This window comes from Mauremys reevesii, linkage group 3 (assembly GCF_016161935.1).
Source record: "Mauremys reevesii isolate NIE-2019 linkage group 3, ASM1616193v1, whole genome shotgun sequence".
NCBI lineage: Eukaryota > Metazoa > Chordata > Testudines > Geoemydidae > Mauremys > Mauremys reevesii.
Genome location: NC_052625.1, coordinates 48,384,605 through 48,409,567, shown reverse-complemented (window position 1 = coordinate 48,409,567; position 24,963 = coordinate 48,384,605). Strand labels below are relative to the sequence as shown.

Genomic DNA, 24,963 nt, shown 5'->3' with positions numbered 1-24,963 from the left:
CCTGATCCTACAAATACTTATGCATACCTTTAATTGTAAGCATGAGTAGTCACACTGATTTTTAGTTTAATGGGACTACTCACAGGAGTTAACCATGTGCATAGGTGTTTTCAGGATCATGGCCTAAGTCATAATATGTAATTAAACAGAAACATTTCCTGAGAATGTTTTTTCCCCTTCAGTGGATCTCGTGCAACAGTGGGGCTGGTGGAGATATACAGTTTAAATTGAACCTGAAAAATTGAAATACTTTCCCTTTAATACTGAATACAAGCTGATACAGTATCACATGACCTTTACCGTAATTTCTATTAAAATCATTTCATGTCTGGTTGATTCTGCTATCCTGGCTCATTTGTATTGTTTACAACAAGTCATTGCACCCGGCAGTTAGTGGTGGCTGAATCCATGGTTACCAGTTTTTACATTCACTAGTTAAATGGAATGCAGCTCTTCTGTGAGTTTCATGGAGAAAGCTCTTAAGAAACCACAATCCAGCTATCAATCAGGCTAACCTGGGAGAAATTAATCTTATAAACATAAGTATTGTTGCATATTAAAAATTTATAGAAAGGGAGCTCAAGGCTTTTATTAGTTGTAGTTGCAAGAGTGGACGTGTTGAGATCTGGCTTAGTGCATGGGAGACTTAGGTTCTATGGTCTACATCTGACATTCATCCATGTTGTGCCTTCTCTTACTTTCAAGGCTAATAAAACTATCCTTTTTTTAAGCTTTTAAATCTTGAGCACTTATTTTACCAGGCATGTGCCTGGAATATAAATAGTGCTTAAACACAGGTCTAACCACACTGCAGTCCTAGCAAAGTAACTTAAACAGACACATACAAGATAGTAAAACACAGAATAGACAGTACTGAGTAGAATTCAATTAAGACAAAACAACAGTGGAATGTTCTTTACTAGTAAATTAAGCCTGCAAACTAATATGTTTTATTGCTCTTAAGGACTACATGAACTAATTCTACTTGCCCTGTTATTTATTGTTCGTTGTGGGGTGCGGTTGAAAAAACAAACAAACAAACAAACTTATTTACAAGATGGAGACCACACACATTTATAATGCCTAATACTATCATAAAAGTTCTCTACTGTTTGCTGGCTACAATAATTGTCCCACAAGATACATGAGAGCAACAAACAGTTAAGTCAAACATATTACTAGCTCATCTACTGCAAAGTCACTGTATCAGAAGCCCGAATTGATTTGTTTCCTCAGAACGAATTGAAAATGAATGTAACATAACGTCTGGAAAAAAAATCCCTACTGCACTGCTAATCGGATATTGTATAATGGTTGATTGCAGCTTTGCACTGTGCTATTGTTGCCTAAATCATACATACTTACAGGTTCTGGGTTCTTCCAAGAGTTTGGTGCAGTTTCAAGGACAAATGTCTTAAGGAAGTCTTTCTACTGTGCAGCAATGATCCTAGCTCTGATCTGATTACATGAGCAAAGTGCTAAATCTGACAATAGAAAGGAAACTTCCTGTGTAAAGAAGAAATCTTGGAAAGTCTCAGGGTTAAAAAGGCTGCTTAAATGTGCTGGTTGATTTGCTCCCTAGTTGTGTATACACAGTAGCAGCTGATCTCTGTTTGCAGCCCTGCAGAAAGAAACCTTTACTGAAAACCAATGGCATCACATTTCACTGGAGCTAGTGCCAGGCTCTGGAGAGCAAAGCAACCTTGGACAACTTCACACAATTAAAATAAGTGGGTTTGCTGCATGTCCAGGAGGACTTTTAAAATTGTGAATTTACTGTGTCATTTTTGCTAACAATGAGCTGAAATCCTGCAGTCCTTAATCAGTCCTGATACAAGCAAAACTCCCATTCACGTCAATGGGGTTTTGTCAAGACTGTGTAAGGAGTGTAGTATTTGTCCAAGTATGTTTTGCTTTGTCTTGATTGTGGTCTTTGCAGGTGATAAGGTGTTAGCTGTGCCCTAAGGCACTTTATGTGTTGGAACTGTTATAGTAGGTGCCATACACAACCTGTGTTTGTCCTAAATTCATTCTGACCCTGTCTTACATCAGTCACACTCTTTTCTTAGCTTTCTTTCAGATATTGAGCAAATTATTTGTTTGTTTTTTTTCTCTCTCTCTCTCTCCCCCGCTCCCACCTCTGCTCCCACCTCTACCCCCACCCCAGTGTCCTATGTCAAACTTTCTGGCACATTCCTACTAAAATAAAATCCTCCGATTCCAACAACCAAAAACTTTGCAAGGATTCAGAAGCCTGTTTCAGAGCCAAACTGCAGAGCTGGCCACTATTTTTATAGCAGGCTTAACCAAAACTTCAGATCCAAACACTCCATAACTTGGGGAAGGAGAAAGTTCAGAGTCTTGATGTGGGTCTCAGTTTCTTAGTGATGTCCAAGTAAACAAATACAACCAGAAAAACAAAATTTTGAATCAGTCCGCGGGAGCTATATGGACGTCTGTGGAAAGGAGCTGCAACTCAAACTGAGTAACACTCTTTGTGGGTAATTATTTTTGTTATCATTAATAATGATTTTGACTGTAACATTTAGCCCTGGATAATGTTCCAAATACTAACTGGAACATGCATACATTGCAATTAGAACATGACTGAACAGCATGTAAGGTGCTTTTTTAAAAAAGGGGTCAGTTTTCTCTTTTCTGGGCCACAAACATGAAAATCAAAAGGAAATGTAATATGGTTCAATTTTTAAACACAATAATAGAGTCCAGTTAAGAAGAGTTATTGTATATTTTGTTCTGGATGTTTGCAAGATAGTTTATGATCACTTAGATCAGCAGTTCTCAAACTAGGGGTCAGAACCCCAAAGTGGGTCACAACCCCATTTTAATGGGGTTGCCAGGGCTCGCATTAGACTTGCTGGGATTCAGGGCTGAAGCTGAAGCCTGAGCTCCACCCCCACCTAGGGCAATGGGGCTTTGCCTACAGTCTCCTTTCCCCCCACCCAGGGTGGCAGAGCTCTGACCCCCCTGCCCAGGGTCATTTAGTAACTTTATTGTCAGAAGGGAGATCACGGTGCAATGAAGTATGAGAACCCCTGACTTAGATTATTCAACACCCTTTGGCACTATGACTGTAGTAGTTAGAAGTATATTGTGTTATTTCTCTAATATTCTGAACTTTTGTTCCAAAGGGCAGAAACCAAGCCACGTTCAAGAATTCAAACAGCACAATAATTGAAATTCTATGTATATCTGTTTACATGCATGAGTGTGCACATTGTACATACCTGCATGTAAAATTGGGGTTCACGGTTATGTTGGTGTTAGGGTGACCAGGTGTCCGCTTTTCGTCCAGAACACCCACTCGAAAAGGGACCCTGGCAGCTCCGGTCAGCACCGCCAACCGGGCCATTAAAAGTCCAGCCAGTGTTGCTGCCCAGCTAAGGCAGGCTAGTCCCTACCTATTCTGACACTGCGCTGTGCTCCGGAAGCAGTCAGCAGTTCTGGCTCCTAGGCGGGGGGGCCACGGGGCTCCCTGTGCTGCCCCCACCCCGAGCACCAGCTCCGCACTCCCATAGGCTGGGAACTGGCCAATGGGAGCTGGAGAGGAGGTGCCTGCAGGTGAAAGCAGCATGCAGAGCCACCTGTGTGCCTCTGCCTAGGAGCTGAACCTGCTGCTGGCTGCTTCCGGGGCACAGCACAATCTGCAGTGCCAGGATCGGCAGGAAGCCTGCCTTAGGCCCCCAACCCCCGCTGCACCACTGACCAGGAGCCACCAGAGGTAAGCCTGTGCCCCAGCCCCGCCCCCCCCAACCCAGAGCCCCCTCTTGCACCCAAAACCCCTCATCCCTGGCCCCATCTGAGAGCCCACACTCCCATACCAGAGCCCCCTGCCTCAACCTGCAGCACTCTCCCACACTCTGAATCCCTCAGCACCACCTCCAGCCTGGAGCCCCCTCGTTCACCCCAAACCCCTCATCCCTGACCCCAGACCCGAGCCGACACCCCAGCTGGAGCCCTCCCTCCTCCCCCACAACAACTTTCTGCCCCAGCCCCCTCCCGCTCAGCATCTTTGAAAAATCAGACTGCATGTTCCTTGAATTTTTTTAAGCAATCTGATTGGTTACAATGGTAACAGACAGTCTGTATCAAGAGACCATCATTAAAATCCAACATACATATCCTCCTCCACAACAACAAACATTCAAACAATTGCTGCCTTCCCAGAGTTTCCTGCAGGAAGACAAGAGCTTGTCAGCTCCTTGAGTGTCTCCACTGGGAAAATGAGTTAGCATCTCCTGCTGGAGGGAGAAATCTCATTTGCACTGAAGTAAAAGAGTCCGTGTGGTGCTACTAACTGAGAACTTAGGAGTCAGGAGACCTGGTTCTGCTGTGTGACCTTGAACAAAGCACTTTACCTCTCTGATCCTGCATCATTAAAGTCCAAAGGAGTTTTGCCATTGACTTCAGTGGGAGCAGAGTCTCTCTGCCTCAGTTTCTCCATCTGTGAAATGGGGATAATGTTTGGGAGGAAAACAATGGACTGAAACTCAGAAGCTCTGAGTTCAACTCCTGGTTCTGCCATAGTCTTCCCCTGTGACTTGGGCAAATCACTATTGCTTCAGTTCCCAATATTCTTCTTATGTTATATCCCCTTCTCTCACCATTTCTCTATCCTGTCTATTTTAATTGATCTCTTCAGGGCAGGATTTGTCTCTAATTTATGCATATGTACAGTGCCCAGTGCAATGGGACCCTCTTGTCAGTTGGGACCTGTAGGTGCTAATTCATTCATTCAATCAATCAATAATAAAGTATTTATGAGGATAAGGATTTCAGTGAGCCAAGATTACTGCCCAAAAGCCTTTATGTGCAGAAGTCCTTATTCACAAAGACTGACCTTCCTGAGTCCTGCATAAAGCCCAGTACTCTAGATTTATGCAGTTGTCCTGTTCTAAAATTAGTGGGCATGACAAAATCCACCCCACAAACCTGGGGAATGTCACAGAGTTGCAGGACATCCAGCCAGGATTAGCATCCACTCTTGATGTCTCCCATGTGAGGTTTCCCAGCCACTACACCTGCGTAAATGAGACTCCCCTTCCCTCAACTTTCCTCCCTCTGACAGCACATACTGAGCCCGACTTAACCCCAACAACCCAGCACACCGGGATTTCAAAAGCCCATCTTCCCGCAGACCTCTCAAGTGTACCCCATTGGTGGTACATGCTGTGTCACAGCTGTCTCTCTCTTTGTCCCTGCACTTCATTCTCAAGAAGTGCCCCCTGTGAGGCGGGGTAGCAGCTGGCTGGTGGGGTGGGGTAGAGGAAGGAGGAGACCCTTTCTGCAGCAGCTCTGGGATCTATCTTCTGTACTCTCATCCCTCCTCCCCTCCTGCAAGGAGCAGAGAGAGATGAGAAGCTTTCAGGGAGCAAGAGTAAGAGCCAACTTATATGTGGAAGGTAAGTGCGGGGTAAGGAGCAAACAGACTGGCTCCCTACATTAATCATAGAAATGGAGGGGAGCTGGGAGTGGAGCAGTCCCTGAGCAGTTGAGTTCTTCACAGGCTGGGAGGATCCACTACCTCCAGGGAAGAGCATACAGGCCCAGCTGCTCCTTGCAACTTCTCCTCTCCCCACAAGTAAACCAATGCCCGCTCCTGGGCCGCAGGGTCTCTCTGTCTGCTCTTTAGTGGGAAGGGAGAGAGAGTGGCACATGACAGGGGCCAGAGTAGCAAAGACCTTCTTGGGGGCAGTAGCAATGGAATCCTGCAGTGAAGGAGGGCTAGACACCTTAATAGTATATAGAAGTGGAGCATGAGGAGAGGGGGAAAAGTTAGATTTAGTACAGGGTGGGAGTGGTCTGACTTAACTGCACAGAGTTGGAGGGCTCATGCCCGGGGACACCAGTCTATATTGAGGCCAAGGCAGGGACTAGCCCCCCAAAATCCCTAATCTGTAACAGTTAAAAAAATTAATTTCATTCACACAGTGTGAGGGCATCCATAAAAACAGACCTTTATAATAAAAAAAAATCATAATATGTAAACACACAGGGCCCAGTGATGCCAACACTTAAGCAGTGGCACTGATTCTCACGATTCCATGATTGGCCTTGCGATATCTGTTGTTTTCTTAAAGACCCAGCCCCTGGAGTGAAATGATAATGTGAGATTCTCACTTTTGTTTTAAAAAAAAGAAGTTTCTAGCCCTTGCAGTTGCAGGAAAAAGGTTGAAAATGTGATTCAAGTGCACCCTCAAGGCTCAGAAATGAGAATGCCAATAAACCACCCCACCAAGATATACAATTGTTTTTTAAAATAAAAAAACTCATGATTTTTAAGCTAATCTCGTGATTTTAGGAGTCATACTCGTGATTTTTGAATTGCTGGGGTTGGTAATATTGCTCAACCACACAACTTTATCCACAAGAGCAATAGTCTCTTTGAATTCAATGGAAGTACTCAAAGTAGTAAGAACTACAATCAATGGTAAGTGTTTGCATAACCAGGCCCCAAGAAACCAATTGTACAGTTTTTACTCACACAATACGTGTTTTACCCAAATAAAAGCTGCAGAATCAGATTCATAGAAGTCTTTCTGTCTCCAGTCTAGTATTTATATTGTCCCCATCTCCATGCAATCAGAGCACCATGCAATCTTTGCCTTTCTTTTCTTCCTTCTGCTCCACCTTCTATATATTCTTCCATGCATGAAATACCTTCCAAATTCCTGTTCAACCAAGTCACCACGTTCTCCTCATTCAAATTCCTCCGAAAAACTCACTTCTGCCTTGTCAGCTACAAACATTTAATCAAAATTAATAGAACCATCAAGATATGCACATGCCTAAACTGAGTAAACGTGTGAGCTATAACATTGTTATAATCCTTGCCCACATCACCTTCCATTGCTCCATCATCTCCATTTTGTTTATTACCCTCACTTTTTGTGTCTTGCATAAAATTTAGATTGTATGATTTTTCATTCAGGGCCTTTTTCTTGCTCTGTAACATGCCCAGCACACTTCTGAGACATGTATAAATAATAAAATAATAGCACTAATAACAATATAGATATAAATACTACTTATAACATAGCTATAACTACCACCGCAGAGGCATTACTGTAACTGTGACATTTGGGATAAATAATTCTAGGCTTCTAAATCTAATTTAAATTCTTTCCCAGCTTTAACCACGGCTTCAAAACCAGATGAACTTAAGCCAAGGTGTATGACTTTATGCTACACTGGTAATCCACACTAACTAGGAAATAAATTTTCAGCGATTAAGTTGAATTGTTCGTACAAAATGTCAGCTTCAGCTTTTCACCCATACAAAACAGCTTGGAAAATATATACTGCAAGTGTTTATTATAGCTACAGTCACTATGAACATCTATAACTCTCCAACAATTTCTTTGATTTATGTTCAAAAACATACAGGGCATGAAATGATGCCTGCAACCTTACATTTTTCTCAAGAACATTGTGGGGAGCAGATATATTCCAAAACATCATGTTAGATTCCCTGTTATGTCTGCTTTTTAAAATAAATGTATGATAATCAATTACACATGCTTCAAAGCAACTGCCACTAGATTCCCCATCAGAAAAGCTGTTTGAGAAAAGTTCCATTTTCTTTTCCCTTAATAAGGGACTGTGCCCACATATTAAAAAAGGAAAAATGCTTTTGTAAAATAAGTGCCAATCTTAACTCACACCAGCAAGCTAGTCTTACCACAAGTTTACAGAAAAGGGCCATCTTCATTGATCGACACGCTAATAAAAGTGTACATGCTGTGAAACTCTTGGGCCTGATTCTCCTCTCACTCATACATTTGCCAACTAGGAGTAACTCCACTGATATCCAAGGAGTGACACTGGCATTAAGTGAGAGGAGAGGAGAGTTAGGCCTCACACATTTAACTAAGATGTAAAATGTTTGCGTAAGAAACTTGCCTAGTTTTGGTTTCTATTAGAAACAATAACGTGGTGTGCAAGTCTTCATTTATTCACTCTAATTTAAGGTTTTGCATGCCAGTAATACATTTTAACGTTTTTAGATAGTCTCTTCCTATAAGTCTATAATATATAACTAAACTATGGTTGTATGTAAAGTAAATAAGGTTTTTAAAATGTTTAAGAAGCTTCATTTAAAATTAAATTAAAATGCAGAGCCCCGGACCGGTGGCAAGGACCCAGGCAGTGAGAGTGCCACTGAAAATCAGCTTGCGTGCTGCCTTCAGCACGCATGCCATAGGTTGCCTACCCCTGCAACTCTGAGCATTTTTGTGGAAACATTTGTCAAGGGCCTGATCTTTTTTCCCATTGAAATCAATGAGAGTAGTTACCATTAACATCAGTGGGAGTAGGACTAACTCCTAATGACCATTAACGACCATTGAGTTTTAGGTGAATATGGGCCTAGATGTGAGTGAATCTGGACCTGAGTTCTAGTAATGCTGGGTTCTGCTTCAAGCAAACATGGCCCGATTTATCACAGCAACCAGCCAACATTCCTGTTTTCAACATGCCAACTGGAATAAACTCAGCAGCTGTAATAGGGTTTGGCTGTGAGATGTTGGATTTGTTTGAACCCCACACCCAAAGGATGCAAACCCACATGGATCGAAACCAAGGAAAATATTTGCATGATCTCCTGGTTGGTGGAGCACCATTTTTCACACAGCTCTAGTAACATGTCTTTGAGGAGGGACGGAGTTAACTGCATGTATACCCATTACCCATGCAGCCACACCTAGAGAGCATCAACGGATGCTCACCTATTTTCACAGTGGGAAATAAACAGGTATTAATTTTCTAGGAATAATCAAGAGGAATCTAGGTCAAAATCAGAGGAAGACTGCCCTGTCCATTTGATGAAATTTGCTTGCAAACACAATGCTAGTGTAAAAACAAAGAACTTATTTTAATGGTTATAATATCTCCTCAGACTCCCACATAAGAGTGGAAACATAAAACTGCTTTGTTTGAGTAAAATGCACTATTCCCTTAGTTTGATTGTTGAAAGGTATTTAAAATCAATATAAAACTGCAATATCAGAAAAATTTATAATCATTATTTCAAACAGGCAGACTTGAAAGCGTCTCTTGTACATGGGGAAATCTTCAGTTAGTTTTTCTAGTACCAGTGGTTCAATCGAAAGATTCACCAACTGCCCCCTGGAGAAAACCGAAGATCTGCATTTAAATGGAGATATAGTATTTCCAAATGCACAGTACCTGGAAGGCAGATACTGTCAAGGTTTCTTAGTGAGTGGATCTCAAATTGTATTAGGTACATTTCAGCACAGTAACTATCCCCATTTCATAGGAGTAGGACTATTTCCATATCATTTTTTCTATGTGCATACTTTGTAATATTTGTCCTAAGTTAAAATTCAATCCTGATCCAAAATGAAGCCCTCACATACTAACAACAAGCAATTATACTTTATATATAATTTTCTGATATGCACAATGAAGACCATACTAGATTGCCTGTCTAGAAACGTTAAATAATTGAAAAGTATGATGACTTAATAGAATAGTAAGCTTGGTTTACAATGCAGCCAATTTAGAGCCATAAAAACACTGTAAAAATGTTATCTTGCGGTTGACCATTACATATCCTATTTATTATTCAAAAGTGTTTCAGCAGCATTTTTCATCATTAATGTGGCTGCTGGCATTTAACTCCAAGTCTCTACATTTGGATAATTTTCCAAATACAATTTTAAAACAAGCTAGCTAAAATTCAGTAAATCACAGCATAAATGTTATATTTTCATATTTTACCTTAAACTTACTTGGTGGGCTGTAAAATACATTCAAAACTCACAAGACTCTGTAATCTGATAAATCAAAGCCTGTATATGTGTGTGTGTCCTATATATAACATTTAAAAAAGCCAGTATAACTACCTCTGGATGACGCATCAGAAAACCAAAATCAAATCTTATAAATACTTTTTTTTCCCTATTGTATACAATTGCAAAGATGTGTCTTCCTGTTAGTAAAACACTATAACCTTCCAGAAAAGTTTTGCATGAGTATTCTGTTAAGGCATATATAATGTTTATAGTGAAAAAGACATTCACGATCAATTTCAAACACACAGACATTAGTCTAGGCAGCCTCTTGCTGAAATTCTGGTTGCAACTGAAATGTCCCTGTAAACAAGGTTACTGAGAACAGACCAAGATATCCTTCTCAGCAACACCTTCACCAGGAGCCCTTCAGCTGTCTACTTAGTTTGTTATACCTTATCTTGCAGCACTGACATTCTAATACTGATTCAAATTCAGGATTCAAAATGAAAGATGAACTATCTTTAAGATCACTTAATATTGAAATACTGTTGCAGTAATAAGTGGTGCTACGTTTGAGATATGGACATAGTACTCTAATAGTAACCTTTTAATTTCTAAAAAATAGTGCAGAATAAATGAGATATTGCACACAGTTACTGTAATTGATTTATTTGCTGTATTTTGATACTGAACACATCAAATGCCATGTTTACCTTCTGCTGCCTCTTGAACATTTTAAACTGTAAAGTCCCCCTAGGGGAGACCTGTCAGATTCCAGTTTATGCATTTAAAAATTCACTTGTTACACTGATACTTTAAAATACAGGGAACAAGAGTGTAACTATACAAATCATTTCTTGATCCCAAACCCTTGGATGTTTTCAGTGGAAGTGCAATACAGGGTTGAATGTCCATGCGTACAGTCTAACTTGGGTTATGTTGTGAGTACTCACATTTTAGCTTGGAATTTGAGATGCAGTGTATCAAAGCTTTGCACCTCTTCACATTTAAAATGGGATGGGGGTGGCAAGGAAAATAGAAGATTCCAAAATCTTTTTTCCCCCACTAACTGCCTGCTGCAGCTCATGTACTTCCCTTATACGACCAAGGAGCTATGTTCATAGTTCTTCGCTGTCTTTTATTTGAAGGGCATTCAAATTTCCCTCCCTCGCATAGACTGTGGTACTGTCTCAATGTTTATGTTTTGTTAAAGTTTGCTTAACTACATCAAAATGACACAGTTGGGGTTAAAATCACAATAAAATGGGATCAAGGCCCTCGATTCCATCCTTTCTACCCCCTTCCTCCTCTTTTACTTTACTTTCTTTTTAAATTCTACTCATTTTTATTTGCCCCTTTCATTATTCTGCTCATTTCTGAAATGCATTCCTCCTATGTGATGTGGGGTAGCCTGCAAAATCTTTTAACAACAGTACACCAAGTAGTCAGAGAACTGCCCCTGCGGCACTTCAAAATATAGCCTCAGACCACTTTATCTTTTATAGCATTAATGTTAAGTTAAAAAACAATTGTCAGGCAGGTCACATTTAGACAGCAACATGAGATCACTTCTATAAAACCCCTCCAGATTGGAGCTGGGGTACCACCAAGATGAGAACTACATCCCACCTTCCACACTTTCCTTTTGTCCCCCCGGATTCCGTTTGCAAATGACTTGCTTTCTTTGTGCCTATAGATGTGTCATGTTGCATGTCCACTGATTCTAGTACATACTACAACACAAACAGAGCAAACGTGCTTTCCTAGCCAAGCAGCCCCATGTGGCAATTTCACAACATCACCTGAAGCAACCAGGCTACAGACAAAAATAAATAAATACATAATAAATAATAACAACGAGACCCCCCACCACCACCACCACCACAGTGACATACAGGGTTTCTACCACTACCAGGCCTGTTTGGCTCTTGTGAATCACTCATGGAAATGTTTAAGGAAGAAGAAAGGGAGGGGGGAGGAAAGGGAAGCGTCTTTCTCTCTGGGTCCGTCGCTCTTTCCTTAGGAGCCTAACGGAGCTTATTCTAGGGGGAACCACTGCATCGTGTTGGGCCGATGGGGGCTGCTCTTGGCAACCCGGGGGCCGAGACAGCAAAGCAGCAGCAGCAGCAGCGAGCTGGGAAGCCCCGGGATCGCGGAACTTCTGAGCTCCCTGCGAGGGGCGCTAAGACAGGCTGCGAGACACACTCGGAGCAGCAGCGGCCACCACACACAGTGACAACAGCTGTAAAGTCAAGTCCCCCTACCCCTTTCGCAAAAGCCAAAGCCGCCCCAAGGACCCTGTCGCCTAACTCCGGCTCGTTAAAACCTTGTCACTTTCACAGCACTCTCGGTCCTTTGGAAAGAAGGGAAAAGGGGGGATGGGGGTAGAGCAGGACAAAACCTGCCGGGTTTGGATCTGTCGGCAGAAAAAATACCAATCTGTATCTAATCTATTCTTTAAAAACCGCCAAAGAGCTGAAAATCGATCACCCCTGGGGCCTGGGCTTTGTTGTGTGATTTGTATTTTATTTTATTTTTTAAGGGACTGACTCTAAGCAAGTGAAATTGACAAGGTCTGAAGGTGGAAGGGGGGGGAGGCAATAGAGCTTCTCTCAGCTGCTAGTCTCAAATCAAAAACATGCCCCAGATGCGGTGTCAGTCTGCAGATGTGCATGATGGTAAGGTTGGGACTCGGTTTACCTGGTCAGGTCAGAACCGCAGGCAGGTTAATCAGGTGAGTCGTCGGGGATTTTAAAGAAGCCGAAGCCGGTTTCTTTGCTAGGAAAGTCTACAACACCATGCAGGGACATTGCAAAATCTTTACACACGCCTCCTTTAACTGGGCTCCTGCGACCTCAGCCGGCGAAGGGGGGAGGCTGAGCCGAGGCAGGCCCAGGCCACCTCCCCATGCCCTGGCCAGGGGCTCAGCGAGCCGCCCCGCGGCACCGGGGTCCCCTAAGGGGCTGCTCTGCACCGGGCGAGGCGAGATCTAAGGGGATCGAGGGAGCGGCGGGTGCTCGGCGGATGCGGAGGCCTCCCTGTTTCCTTGGTAGAGTCGATCCGCACTCAGTCTGACCCAGGACGTCACTCTGCCTGTCTGTTTTCTCAATGATAACTTGGCAGGAGAAGGGGGAAGCTGCCAGGTTTTCCCTGGGCTCATTACCTGGTATGTGCACGTTTCTTTGCATGCATTTGGGGGAAAATTTGACACTTTCTATAGAAATACATAATCATACGGTGGAGGTCGTTAGCGGACGGCTCTGTTGTATTTGCATTGATGGAGTCGCTGTGTGTGTTTTTCGCTGCTGCTGCTGAAGGAATCAAGCATGCGTTCATCTTTTTGTCTTTCATTTTACCTTCAGGGTGACATTCAGTGCCAACGTGCTCTTTTCTGGTCATCGCCAAGTCCCACCTGGAAAAAAAAAGGGTGGGGGAAAGGGGGTGCCAACCCTCAGCCAGCCCGGATGCTGGGTAGTAAATTCCTCCTCCTGCAACAAACGGGACGCTTCTCCCACTCACACATAGGAAAACAAGCCATTTTCTAAGCCATCGGGGGCCAAAGGGAAAGAGCAACGGAAATGCTAGATGGATCTAGAGAGTCCAATAATGTTCTTGCTTTGCACTGTCTGAATTGCCTCTAGCAGACACACAGTGTATAGGCCTTGCACAAGGGCTATTTCTGTATCTCAGAAATTTGCTTTAGAGCTCCTTGGGAGCGTGGGGAGGGGGGAAGCCCCCAACTGAGTGTATCCATATGGTACAGTATTAAATTTAGGGATTGCCAAGTGTTCATTTTAGAGTGAACACAGCAGGGGAGAAAGGAAGGTATAACCAATACTTTTAAAATTCGCCAGTACAATGGTGTCTCTTTAACAAAAAACAAAAAAAAAGCCTTGAACAACATTTTCCTCAAATAATATTATTTAAGATTATCTTTCACTACATCTGCTGCAAAGCTTCCAAAATATTTATTTCTGAAAAGTAATAAAATGTTTTATATAGATAGGCTTAATCCTGCAACTACCATTAAAGTCAATTTGCTCACACTGCACATATGTACTTTTTAAAAAAAATCTACAGTCAGTTTAGTGTTTGCCTTAATGCACATAGTATGTGCAGTCTGAATGGATTAAAGTTGCAACAAGAAGCTTAGCTTTTCATTCTCTGACTTTTGTAAGTTTTAGGCTGCATCCTGAAAACACTTAGGCTGTGTCTACACTACAGTGATTATATCAGCATAGCTATGTCAGTGTAGCTATGCAGGCATGACCCTGTAATGTAGATGCAGCCTACAGTGACAGAAGGGGGTTTTCCATCGGTGTAGGAATACTACCTCTGAAATGAAGCTAGCTACATCAACAGAAGCGTTCTTCTGTTAAGATAGCTGTGTCTACAGTGGGGCTAGATGGGCATAATTATGTCAAGGTTTTTGACACCCTTGACCGATGAAGGCCAAAATTGTGTGAACCTAACTTATGTCGGCATACAGCCACTGCAGTTATTAAATCGGTCATGTGTGTGTACACTTGGCTCCTTGTGTCAACGGTGTGCATCCTCACCTGGAGCGCTTGTATCGATTGTATTGTTAGTGTCGGACATTGTGGGATGGCTTCTGGTGGTCAGTAACAGTTGACATAAGCAACGCAGTGTCTACATTGACACTGAGTCGACCGAATTACCTCAACCGTGACTCTGAGCTGCTCAGGGAGATTATGTTACTAAATTGGCGTAGAGAGGCACTTATGTCAGCTGGAGCCAAATTTAAGTGAATGCACGGGCGGCTCTAGCAATTTCGCCGCCCCAAGCACGGCGGCACGCCGCGGGGGGCGCTCTGCTGGTCGCCGGTCCCGCGGCTCCGGTGGACCTCCCACAGGCACGCCTACGGATGCTCCACTGAAGCCGCAGGACCAGCGGACCCTCCGCAGGCATGCCTGCGGGCGGTCCACCGGAGCCGTCTGCCACCCTCCTGGCGACCAGCAGAGCGCCCCCCACGGCATGCCGCCTCAAGCACGCGCTTAGTGTTCTGGGGCCTGGAGCCGCCCCTGAGTGAATGACACTTCCACAGCGAGGTTGATGCAAGGCAGCTTACACCAACCTAACCCTGTAGTGCAGACCATGCCCTAGTTATGTCAACCTAACTTTTAAGGGTAGACCAACTTGACAAATTAGTAGTTACACTGAACTCAAGCAACTTCTCACATCTGTGAAGTTACTCACATGCTTAAGTGTTTGCAGAGGTGGCACTAACTTTGCAACCTTAGCAGTAACTTAGGTTTTTGCACTATAGAACTAAACACAAATTATTTTACACACACATACACCTTAAATACCAAAACTGTGTTAATGCATATTAAATCTGCACACTCAAATCGCAGAATTCAGGGAATGCAAAAATGAAGGGTCCTACAGCAGAGCTAACTCTGCTCATTTGCACCTTCCTGTATGCTTTATTACCTGCTTTTAATAATAAACCATAATATGCTAAGCGACACATTTAACCAGAAAAACAGGAATCGCAAATACTGCATGTGTGCAATGTGGCTGATGTAAAGTTATTGCTGGAACTTTACCTTTTGCATTCCTGTGATTTCAGCTATGCAACCTTAATATTAGATTAACAAACTTTTTTTTTCCATTTAATTTCCTGGGTTTTTTATATGTAAAGAAAAAAGGAAAAATTGTCCATGCTTCATGTTATTAGCCCGTAAATGGTCCTAATTAGGTGTTGGCATTCACACTTTATTGAGAAGATGGGGTCAAGCAGAGGTAAATTCCCACTTTTCCTGCTGCTGTTGTTTGACTGGACAATTTTCTGCAAGGCTGGGTTAATAGGGCAACACCACATTGATTTACATTGTGATGTCTGTATCTTTCAGTTTGAAAGAAAGAGAGTTGGGTTTTTTAAATGAAAACCTAGAACTTTTAGAACATGGTAGGATACAGCCAGTTTCTAAAATTGCAGCATCTGTTTGGTGATTTGTTATTTTTTAAAAACATTTTGTTGCTGTATTGAAATAAGACTTCTACACTCTCCTGCATGTAACATTTCTTGGAGCAACAGAATGCATTGCTTAAAGTATTTGATTATATTATATTCTTGGCTATAGTGTGCCATCAGTTTTTAAGCAGGACTGCCAGTTGATTGCCGTGGAGAGTTCTCCTTAACAATTAAGGGCATGATACGGCTGCCTAAGAGGTAAATTGCAGTTGCTCAACACTTCTCACTGTCTGGCCCTGTGAGATGAAAGGATGGATTGTGATTGTGGGAGTGAATATTTACAAACTAATTTTTAAATTAAGTATCTTTAAAGAAGTTCATGTATTTAAAATATATTACATTTCCATAAAATAAATGAGTAATCAGGCCTTTCCTAAACCAACAACAAAGAAATCGGTCTATCTCTGCAAGTAAGAACTTAGCTGTAGGCCCAAACGCAGCCTTTGTGAAATCAGCTGAGTTGTGCCCCTTTGCAGCATAGTTAACTTTAGCCTATAGATCATACAGCAGACAGTTTACTCAGTTGTCAAAGAAGCATAGCTTAAAAATGTGTGCACAAGGTAGGCCTACTACGTCTTCTCCAGTGTGATTAGAATATGAAGTTAAATTCAACCCTTTTCCACTTAGCCCAGTCCTGCAGACTGTTCACATGTAAAACTTAGTCTGGCTTCCATGTCAGACAGTCCTGCACAAGGAAACAATGCAGGACTGGGTTTCAAGGGATACTCCGAAAGTATTTTAGCTCAAAATTTGACCTACTTTTCTTTTATCTGTTTACGAAGCCCAGTTAATTCATTGCAGGTTTTTCTTTCTCAAAATAATGTTTTTTCTTAAAATCACTAACAGTAGCCATGGATTTATGATCAAGTCTACAATAACATACCCGAGTATATGCCACAAAGGAAAACAATTAGAATTTATAGAGCCCATTCTTACTCCTGTTTGAATTCCAGTAGAAGTTTTGCCACTCGGTTTCATTGGAGGCAGTGTTAGGCCCTTAACTGCAAGAATGTCCAATGGGTTATGAGAAACAAAAGCAAAAAAATTTCAAAACTATGAAAAATAGATTGGCCATATCCTTTTAAATACACAGGATCCATTTTTACTTTATATACTGCTCCATTTAAAGCAGTAGGTCTAACTGAAGCACCATTAAAAGTTAATCATATTACCTTAAAGAGGAATTTCTAATAAACTTCCACAGAATGGGTTGCAGAATTAATATGGCATTTAGAAGGCACTTTAAGAATAAGGTTCTGATTCGGAACTCATACAGTTCTAACTCCATAGAAGTCAGTACAGTAATGCAGTATAAAATCAGTGTGAGTGAGATCAGAATCAGGCACCTGTAGCATAACTGGTTTATAGGAATATTATGAAAATGAGAGTCTAACCAAAATATCCTGTAGTTTAATGCTAAGCAGAAAATTGTTCAAAAGTCATTCTGACTTGAGCTGGTAGGGACTCTTTTGACAAAGCATTTTTTCACTCGGGGGAGGAGGAGAAAAACCCACCCCAGAACAGTCACTAGCCCAGTGATTAAGGCATTAATCTGGGAGATGCAGGTTCAAGTCTCAGTTCCAAATCAGGCAGAGCAGGGACCTGAACTGGACTAATCATTCTGGGATAGTTAGCTAACTTGAGTTATAAATGCATGTTTTTTCCTAATGAAGACACAGCCTGCATGGAGGAGCTGAGTCCCTACTATATGCTGTGAAAAGGATCTCTGCTCTGCTTTGATGCTACAGTGGGAGCAGACTGGAGCGTGGACAGAGATCCGCATTTAAGCAGATTGAATGGCTCCTCGTCCCATGCAAAAGGCAGCGATGGCCTTCAGATGGTACCCCAAACCATAAGCTTGACTGATGGTCATGACAGGTGGGGGGAAGGGATTTTCACCTATCGATACTTCTCCCACATGCAGCCTTACTTTCTGAAAGAAAATTATCATCTCTCCACACTGAGTAATGAAGGAGAGGTAAAACGGAGGGTTCTGAAAAAGAATCAAACTATTACTGTTGGGCAGTTTAGGTATCAGCTATGCTCTCTGGCCTGACTCAAGCAAGAGTAACATTGAAGACAAGGGGCTTTTGGAGTCTACATGAGTGGGCCTGGTCTGAGGCCATATGCTTTCCTGCAAACAACTGAATAGACCCTTGCATGCTTCATGAGATCATGAAAACTAAATTTATGTTAAGCTGTGTCCCCAATGAGGAACCCCTAAAACGTGGAGCCACCTGCAGCTGCAGGGTATCCATGTGCTCAGGGCCAGCCCTGTATGTGAGAGGGAAAGGATAGAAGAACAAATGGGGAAAACATGGCTGAAATGGATGTCAATAACACCAGGAGACCACTGAAGGCAATGAAATGATGGCACAACATATACAAACAGACCTAACCAACCACAGCACACAGTCAACGCAATAAAATGAGTGAAGAATCTTTTGGAGGAGTATGCTGGTAATGCCAATGCCTAACACTTGTCATAACAAACCACTGACTGCTTTTCTTCTTGTACCGATACTGTGAATTACACATTAAATGAGAACAATAGTATTAATACTAAAGAGTATAGTCTTGTTTTACTCTTTGGCCATAACCATCTCTAACCGGAGTTTACACCTGGGCATTGAAGAAATCCCTGAGTCATGCAAATTTACTTTAGTTTATAGCTGTAGGGGATGAGATGCATGTATTTTTAATGCGTATGCAGAATAAGCATACCTGTAAATCAGAGAGAGTGGGATCGCATTTGATTTTACATACATAAGCATGTTTCTTAGCTATTTGACTTCTACACTTGCTGCAATACATGTGAAAAAATACAGTACAGATGCTGTAGCAACTGTTTATCACAGTACAGAATTAGAGTTGGGGCCATCACCAAAATACTGGATCCAAGCCTCCTCAAACTGGAAAAGTTCCGAGTCAGATCTAAGCTTCACAGTTTGGGCCCACCTCTGATAAGAACAGAGTCTGTTCTTAGGAGAACTGGACAGCTGAGTGAATTTGTACGGAGATTAGAAGCTGCTCAGTTTGATAATGATGAAAGTTTCCAAACTGCCATCAGGAAGTAGTAATACAACATAAATATAATGGTATTGGCCTCATTCATAGTAGACAAAGTCTACTATCCCAGTTGGCTCTAACTGGCACTCTTTCTGATATTCTTGGCAGGTAGGCTGAGGACCAAACTGGTACCAAGACTGATCTGTTTCCACTTCTAGAGATGGTTCCTCTAAATCCAGTTTCTAGTAGTCAATCTGGCATCATTCCTGAACACTAAAATTCACTCAAATAGAAAAACAAGCTATTAAGTTGGTTACAGAGGGCCAGATTGTGGCATCTAGCCATTGGCCCAAGAATGAGCCCAGTGCAATGTTACTCTACCTCATCAGGAGCTCAGTGAGTGATTCTCTCCCTGAACTGCTCAGTGTGCAGCAGGACTGCTCAGAGTATGTCCCCTAATATGGCCAGCTCATTCCACATGCAAGTGCAGAGACCATCTCCCCACCTACTCTTGCTCTCTGTGGGACACACTGATGGAGCTGTCTTTGCACTTCCCTTGCCGCAGGAGGGATTGCAATTGTGACGAGGCCTTGTGTGGGTTATCAAGAGGGACTTTGCGCACAGGGTCGGCGTAAGTGGGGTGACCAGATGTCCCATTTTTAAAGGGACAGTCCTGTTTTTTGGGACTTTTTCTTATATAGGAGCCTATTGCCCCCCACCCCCTGTACCGTTTTTTCACAGTTGCTATCTGGTAACCCTAGGCGTAAGCGTCACGTAGGGTCCATAGCAGCCTATGGCTCTGTCACAGTCTGGCCCTGGCTGTTCTGAATTATGAAACTACTAGCACATAGCCTCTAAAACACGAATACAGAATAGGACCTGATATCTATCACACTGTGAAGGCTACATACATCAGAATAGACAATGATTTGTAGCTAGTCTTGTATGTGCAAAGGTATATTGTTCTTGCATGTACAGATATAGCACTCCCGGAGCATGACTCATTCCCAGTTTAAAACACAGGCCCCTGCAAGCTTCCCAAAACTGCCATTCCACCAGGGAGTATCAGAACCAGCTGGTACAGCAAATGGGTATGACCACTTAGGTCATGTGGCCAGAGCATCCACTAGACAGCTCCCAAGGATTTCCACTAGTGGGACTTCTGTGGATGCCCATGATGCAAAATAAGCTGTCCTCCTATCCCACAAAAGGTTAATGTGCAGATAATAAAGAGATTCTGTGTCAAAGTCAGAAGTGGCAAGCTGATCTAACAAGTAGAACAACAGGCATATTCTGCTCAGGCATGCTGTTCGCAAGGCTGTACAATATTTTCCATCTTCAGCAATTGTAAAAGTCCATTGTAAAGAGCTACATTTTCAGACAGTCTTCCTAGTCCACAGAATGTGCAAGCTCATCCACTGATGTGCACAAAAACCTGTGTTTTCAAGGATAAGCCTAGATATGGATGGCAAATGCTGTATGTGCATTACTGAAAATTTGACTCTACGTTTCAGGCTTTCTAACGTTTGACTGAGAATCCATAGCTGCAAGACAAGATGGGTCAGGTAATATCTTTTACTGGACCAACTTCGGTTGGTGAAAGAGACAAGTTTTTGAGCTCCACAGAGCTCTTCTTCAGCTCAGACCCATCTCTTTCACCAACAGTAGTTGGTCCAGTAAAAGATATTATCTCACCCACCTTGTCTCTCATATTCTGCGACAACATGGCTACAAGAACACTGCAAACAAACCATAGCAGTATTCATCAGTTTGGAATGTTGGCAAGAAACTTCCCATTGTAAATTTGCCTTTGGTGCTGATGTGAAATGGTCCATCTCAGGGGGTTAAAAAAATGGGCCAGATTTTTACATCACTAGGACTCTAACCAAATTAATCCTAGAAGTTTAAAGAAAAAAGGAAAATAACAGCAAAATATTTTAAGTTGTTTATCATGGGAAATTGTGAGAAAAGTAAAAAATGCTTTATTGTAAAATAGATGTTAAATATATTTAAACATATTTAACTAATTAAACCCATTCAAAATCCCATATTCTGTTATACTAGACACAAACAGACAAATTTGCAAGGCTGCCTGCATTCATGGAGGAGACTTGTTCAGTAGCTGGCTGGTCAGGGTGACAGCCTGGGAACCAGATCTGCAGCTGGTGAAAGTTGGCATAGCTCTAGTGATGTCACTGGAGCCGTGCCAATTTATACCAGCTGAGGATCTGGCCATCTGACTGTTTATGGGAAAAATTGAGAAGTTGCTGTTTCTGTCATGGAACCAGGGCAGTGACAATCACAGAGCACTAGCAATGCTATAAAATGATTGGTAAAAAACACTTATGCAGCAGTGAAGGAGAAGTGAGCACCAATGCAGAATCTTTGGCAGATTCTACAATTACTTATCACATATTTCAGCACTGCACCCAGGTGGAATACTGTTCAACTTGCAAAGAGAAAAGCGTGCTCATTTTAGCTGTCCCTACTGTTTCAGTAGTTGGTACATCATCATTAGGGCTGCAGCTGTGTCATCCCCCTCATGAGTGATACGGATTCCTTGATTTTCAGGTTTTAAAAAACCAATAACCCTGATTTTTAACATGTTGGGGGGGGGGGGTTGTGGGGGGGGGAGGGGAGAAGTTACATGTGAGTATGGATGTGAAAGTAAACAATGGGATTTTAATGAGAATTTTGAAAGCTTCCAAGGTAATTTCTGGGCGGTGCAAAAGGCTTGTGGGGCTCAGTGCTCTGAGGTGCTGAGTGCCCTCAACTCCAACACTTAAGTGGAAATAGATGGTGCTCAATATCTCACAGAAATGAGCAGTTAAAGACAGCAGTACTTAGCAGCAAGTCCCCTGTATCACAAAGGACCAGACAAGTGAACTTTCCAGGCCAGATTCTGATCTCAGGTGTACCAGTGTCAATCCAAAGCACCTCCACTGAAATCAGTGCAACTGCTTCAGATTTACACCAAAATAGCTGAGAACAGACTTTTGCCCTCTTTGCAAGATCATTATTGATTTGTATTAGGGTAGCACCTTGTGGCCTCTTTCAGGATCAGAGCCTCACTTAGCCAGGCACTGTATAAACGCATGATAAGGCAAGGTCTCTGCACCAAAGAGCCTACAAGCTAAAAAAAGATGCCACAACTGAGTGTAACAAACAATAGGAAGTAAGGGAGACACAATAACTGCAACAGAAATGCTTGGTTACATAGGCTAACTATGCATACAACTTGATGTTAATTCTTGGGGTGACAAATTGTTTATCTCCTGTCAAGCTGTATCCACTGCATCCATCATCATAGTATCCAAGGCCTTGGTATATTAGAATTTTTGTGCTGGTTTAATTAAATTGATTTAAAATGTATGTAGATTAGGGATTTGCACCTATTTAATTAGATTAATCAGGAATCTAATGCAACTTCTCTAGTACAGGTCAGATCTGGGAGTTTCTCCTTCATACAAGATTAGGAAAAAACAACCCCCAAAACCACACAAGTGTAGTTCTGATTAATGTCACTAAAACTGGAAAAATAAAGGTTTTGGTGTTCAACACAATGCCCATGATTTTTTATCCTTTTTGTAATTATATGGTAGAAACTCACTAAATCCACTTTAATGCCAGGGAGACCGATTGTGAATTTGGGACTAGATTGGCACAGCCCTTGTTGACCGCAAAGGGGAGTAGAGCCCCCCACTCCCTCTATCCCTCTGTTCAGCTCTCCTCACTCAACTCAGCTCAGCTCAACTCCAGCCACAGGGGGCCAGGAGGAAGAATGGGGACTAGTCACCCAGTATTCCTCTGCTGCAATCAAGTGGGCAGGGAAGGGTTGGGAAAGTATGGGAAGGAGCTCCGGAGCGGCTGGACACACATAGGGGAGTAAGCTGTTCCAAGGAAAGGGGTGAAGTAACTTACTTTCCCTCGACGCCCCAGAGCAAAGGGGAAGCAGGAGCGGAATTGTAACACTGTTATTATTCCTTCTCTGGTCTGCCCTGGGGGGCAAGTGCAGCTACCTGCTGCCTCTTACTCAGTGTGTAAAGTTACAATCTAGCCTTTAATGAATTAGTGGCTATGTCCACAAGCACAGCAAAAAGAATCAAGGGATAATGAATCATGAAACAGCCCAGTCCTGCATTCCTTCACACCCAAAACTCTTACTGGCGTCAATCAGCGTTTGGGATGTGAGAGGAATGCAGACGTGAGCTTAGTAAGCCTGATTCTGATCTCACCCCAATTTTCACACTTGGTTAATTCCAGTGACTTCATTGGAGTTCCACTTTTTATGAGCCAGTCAGATCACAATCATGCCCAATCTGCCATGTTCATTTATTTTGAAATGTATAACTTTAATTACATAAGGTAATACTCTGTAGCATCACTACTGTATATTGCGTCGAAATCAAAGCAGTCTACCTAGTAGGAGACTTCAGGGCATTTTGCCACTAAATCATTGCCAAGAAATGGGATCACTGGGTTGTTGGAGCCTGCTTATTCAAGCTCCCAGGTGAAGTCAGTCAGAGCCTTTCCATTGACTTCAGTGAAAGTCATACCAGGCATGCTGGGAGACATCAGGTTTGCACATCAGTTAAGGGAGATTTAGCCGGGTGCCTCTGTATTTCCATAACCTTTAGCTTTTGCACAACGAATATCCAATGATTTTTTCACAAAAATTGCCATTATAAAACCACATCCCTAATCACCAGCCATATTGGCCATCTGTACAATAGGCCACAATTTTGACTGACCCCCTTTAGTTTTTACACCTTTTCTGTATGAATCAGACCACATTTAAGGGTTTACTATTTTCTGAGCATTAATATCTAGTTGCTAGAAAACTGTCCCCATATATTAATGCCTGTACTGATGGGATGTTATATCATTCTCTAATTGAGTGCACTATTTAAAGTTAAAATATTATCGGACAGATTCTGTCTCTGTTCCAGCCTTATACGTTGCTTCCAGGGAGAATTCTCCTGGTGCTGGCACAGCATACGTGTCTGTTTGCTATTTCCCCAGAGCCATACCTTTGCCCCTCCCCCCTGGGCTGTCTGGGAGGTGCAACATATAATCAGATGCTAGATATCCCCAGTCCAACAAGCCATCTATGTGAGCAACTCCCATTGACTTCAAAAGATACTTCCACCCATGAAGGGCTTGCATAATCAAAAACATGGAAATATAGAGGTTAACATTAGAGATGGTTGAAATTTTCTGAATTTTAATTTCAGTCGAAAATATTTGGGGGCATTTATCAACCATGTCTAGTTAACACCCAGCTACAGACACATACATATACTGTACAGATGTATACTTCAAATATGTTAAGGGCTGTTATAAAGAGGATGGTGATCAATTGTTCTCCAGGGCCACTGCATGTAGGACAAGAAGTAATGGGTTTGATCTGCAGGAAGGGAGATTTAGGTTCTACCTGAAGGGTAGTTAATTTCCAAGGGAGATTGTGGAATCCTCATCATTGGATGATTTTTAAGCACAAGCTGGACAAACACCTGTCAGGGATGGTTTAGGTTTACTTGATCCTGCCATAGCACAGGGGGCTGGAATTGATGACCTCATTTCTGTGATTCTATGAATGAAATGGTGTCATTGGATGCATATGCAAAGCTCCCATTGAAGAAAACTGGAGCAATGTTTGAGTAGTTTGTGATGTCACCAGAAAATTCTTGTGCTTTGTGATGCAATCGGAATCCTAACAGATAATGTGTTTGTAGGAGAGCCAAGCCACCTGGGTTCTGTTGCCAGCTCTGTCACTGACTTACAATATGACCCTGGACAAATCATTTCACCACTCTGTGACTCAGCATCTTTGTATGGACAGGGCAATAGTGATACTTACCCTCCTTTGTCAAGCCGTTTGAGATCAACAAATGAAGTTCACTATATAAGTGTTTTAGTATTATTACCAGTCTCGGGTTTGCTGTGTCTGTTTTCTATAAAGCATCTGAGGCTAGCTTAATAGATAATATAATAAACAAACAAGTTTGACATAGAGTCATACACACTAGCGGATGTTCCTGTTTGAAGAACATGAATCTTAAGAATCCACATTATCATTACATCAGGGTCATAGGTCAAATGACACCTCACTGCAAAGCTAAGAACTTTCCTTCACCTTTCTAATGACAAAAGGTGACCCTTCAGGGCCTTCACCTGCTA

General features: G+C 42.3%; 1 protein-coding gene across 6 annotated transcripts in view; it reads right to left on the bottom strand.

Moving 5' to 3' along the window:
- Nucleotides 1–24,963, bottom strand: part of ESRRG (estrogen related receptor gamma) — a 473,961-nt gene that overhangs the window by 438,904 nt on the left and 10,094 nt on the right. Inside the window, exon 1 of one of the 6 annotated variants that reach the window (XM_039530381.1) lies at nucleotides 12,477–12,569. The exons of 4 other annotated variants lie outside the window; for them this stretch is intronic. The gene's annotated coding sequence lies outside the window, so the exon portion shown is untranslated. Of the gene's footprint in view, nucleotides 1–1,365; nucleotides 1,570–12,476; nucleotides 12,570–24,963 lie in introns of those variants that run through there. One more of the 6 variants, XM_039530378.1, reaches the window with a different exon arrangement.